At 47.4% G+C, this 3020-nt stretch overlaps 1 long non-coding RNA gene across 1 annotated transcript; it reads left to right on the top strand.

Annotated features, from left to right (window-relative positions):
• Positions 1 to 735: 735 nt before the first annotated feature.
• On the top strand, positions 736 to 2815 carry LOC147412806 (uncharacterized). Its single transcript, XR_015184138.1, has 2 exons — positions 736 to 1229; positions 1841 to 2815. It is a non-coding gene; the product is annotated as an uncharacterized LOC147412806 (long non-coding RNA).
• Positions 2816 to 3020: the final 205 nt, after the last annotated feature.

The raw sequence follows: 3020 nt of genomic DNA, 5'->3' as shown, positions 1-3020 counted from the left end.
ACCTTCAGCAAGGTGAGTGTCCCTTCCCACTCAGCGGGCTAGGGGAAGACAATCTTTTTAAATACTCTGTGCTGTAACCCAGCATAAAGACAATTATTCCAGAAATTTACTTGCAATGAGGTGGAATTGTAAGAAACAAACAACTCAGCAAGAGGGTTCTCCCAAATCAAGCAACTCGGCAAGAAAATTTGCTCAGCATGATTCGTGCAGATACATATTCATAGATAGTGCCTGAAAGTAAAAGGGGAGAGAGTGAAAGAGAGAGATATCGAGATCGAGATCGATCACCAGTCCTGGTTCCAGCATTGATCCAGCCAGTGGGGAGGTGTCTCTGGTTCCTAGGAGCGCTCTCCTGTGTGTTCTTCTGCCTGTTTCTTCCTTCTTTTTTTTTTTTTTGTTTTCCATTGTCTGTGTTACTTCTTTCTCCCTTTTATATTCGCCCTACGAGTGCAATCGACCCCATTGAGTCTCAGGCTTCCCCCCTCCCCAGGTGAGGTGTAGCCTGTCTCCACAGAGATTCCTCCTCCAGCCCCATCCTGGGCTGTTCAGGTACACAAGAGATAAGCAAGGGTTGGCCTCATCTCTTTGTGGAGCACAGGGCCTGCATTATCCAGATACCGCGTCATCCACCCTCCTGACCACATATCTTTCAGGGTACTTTGTGAGTGTTTGAGGCATTTCCGGGGAGGGCTCTGAGGGCCTTTGCCCCTCCTCCCCCTTATCTTCTTCCCTCAGGCTGCTTTTCTTTCAGGGGGGTTACAAGTCAGCCCCTACAGTACCGACCACTGAACAAAATGCAAATCACAAAGGAATTAGTTAAGTTTTGGAAAAATTATTATAATGTGTTGTCTGTACCAATTTTTTCAGTGTTTCTGATTGTGATGGAAAAAATAATGGAGATTGAATTCAAATGCCCTCAGAAGGAGGCTTTGAAGAAGTGGTATGTTATTTCCTACTTTTTCTGTCCGGCACTCATCCTGTTTTTCGTGAGCTTGATCTGCCACCCTGCCTTCATTCCCTGCGCTCGCTGCGTTGGGAAACGCTCGTGCTGCTGGAAGAGTGGGATCATTTGTAAGGCATTTCTACCTCCTCTGATCTGGTGTGTGATCCTGCTGTGCGACGGCAAGTACATAAACTGCGCGGCTTCAAGAGACCAACAAAACAGCACTCAACGTGCAAAGCAAAGTGGAGCAGCAAACTTACCCAGCGATTTCTACATAATATCGCAGGTAAGAGTCCTAGGAATCTAGGATTTTAGTTGTTTTAATCTCACCTACTTTGTGCATGTGAAGAATCTGGAAAGTATAGCGATATGGAAACCATTTCAGCTGGCGAATGAAGTGTTAAGTTGCAATTATGATTTTTATTGGATATGTTTGCACAGTTGCATTACTCTTTTTTTTTTTTTTTTTTTTTTTTTTGTCCCCCTGCTTCTGTTTTTAGTTAATGTATAGCAGTGTAAGTTGAGAAGGAGCATGTTCTTAATAAGGCTAAAACCTGGACTGTGGACATCGTGCTCCATGGTTCTCCTGGCAAGTTTAGGCGTGTGTTTTGGGTCTGGTTCTTAAAGCAAGTTTTATGAAAATAAGAAATAAGACAATGCACTGTCTGAGAGAGAGAGGGACGGCGGTTCCTTGTTTCAGTGAGTGTGTCTCTCACCATCAGCTGGAACCGAGCCATGGCAGGAGCAAGGGGTGTATTTTATCAGAAGAACTGCGTGGCCTAACAGTAGCACAAGGTTTTTGATACAGTAAAGTCCGCCTCTCAATCAGGTGCCAAACATTTTTAGGAATATAAAGTCCAGTGCTATCATGAGTTTTAATAAGTTTTTTTCTTCCAGATTGCAGGGCTGATCACTCTTACTGTTGTTGTCATTCTTTATGGCCTGTGCCACGTGTACCCCTGCTGGTTCTGCTCCAAGAATGAAGGAAGGCATCAGAGAGAAGAGCTGGGGAGGCTGTTAGAGGAAGAGGCAAGGAAACATGTTGAAGAACTGAAGAAAGAGAGAGTGAAGCAGATAATGGAACAGAAAGTGAAAGGTTCTCTGCAGCTTCTGAATGCAAATTCCTGGAAAATAACAGAGGAAGAACTAAAGGGAGTTGTAGAGTCTGCTGTTGGGGAGGCGTGGGCGGGGAGGTCGCGAGCAGCTGGACCACGTGTGCCTCCCAGCTCCTGCATTGAAATGCAGCCGGCAGAGCGCTGGGACACAGACAGGGACACAGACACAGAGCACAGCAATTGACACTGGGGAGGTGGGCAGCGATAGCTGCCGCAAGCGTCAGAGCTGGTGCCGATGCTGCCATTCGACGATGCTTGATCTGTCCATGCTGGGCTTGCTGGGGAAAGCGCCCATCCTGCTCCCACCTCAGCCCTCCCGACCGCCGAAGCAGGTCTGGCTCTTTTGGTGGAGTCAGAAGACAAAGTTGGGGTTATCGTCCCACTCCAGCTACAGTTGTCAAGCTGACAGGTACCATCATCAGCACCGGTCGCCTAATTATCCCTCTTCCAATTTCTCGGCCCTCATTTGCTTGCGCGTTTACCTCTCTTTCTTCACCCCCGTGTCTAGCTTCTGGTCCCAATTTTGCTGTGTCTGCACTCAAACGTGGTAGTTGTTGTCCTGTTACCTCAGCAGTCTCGACCACTCAGGTTTTGCCTTTGCGTGAAGCAAGGAAGAAATAAGCGCAGAAGGAGGAAACGCCTTCAGGTCTTCACAGAAACGTGAGCTGGTCCTTCCCGAACGTTGTGCTGGTTTGCAGTGCTCCCGCTGGCAAGGGATTAGCTGGTGCCTAATCACAATAAAGCTTTCTGAGCCCCAGTCAAGTGTCTGTGTCTATAGCACCATCCGAAGTGACCACATGAATTAAGAGGCTCCGCTTGTCCTCATGTGAATCAGCTTTCTGGGAGGTGCAGTAGCCGAGTTTCTTGCAGGAAAAAAGCAAGTCTGACGTGTTGCTCAAAAGAGGGGAACTAGAGAAGGCAAAATAAAGACTTGCTGCACTCGTCGCAGTAAGGGTAAAGGT

The sequence above is a fragment of the Leptosomus discolor genome, unplaced genomic scaffold (assembly GCF_034619465.1).
Source record: "Leptosomus discolor isolate bLepDis1 unplaced genomic scaffold, bLepDis1.hap2 HAP2_SCAFFOLD_27, whole genome shotgun sequence".
Classification (NCBI taxonomy): domain Eukaryota; kingdom Metazoa; phylum Chordata; class Aves; order Leptosomiformes; family Leptosomidae; genus Leptosomus; species Leptosomus discolor.
The sequence above is the reverse complement of the archived record's forward strand: the minus strand, read 5'-3'. Positions and strand labels throughout refer to the sequence as shown.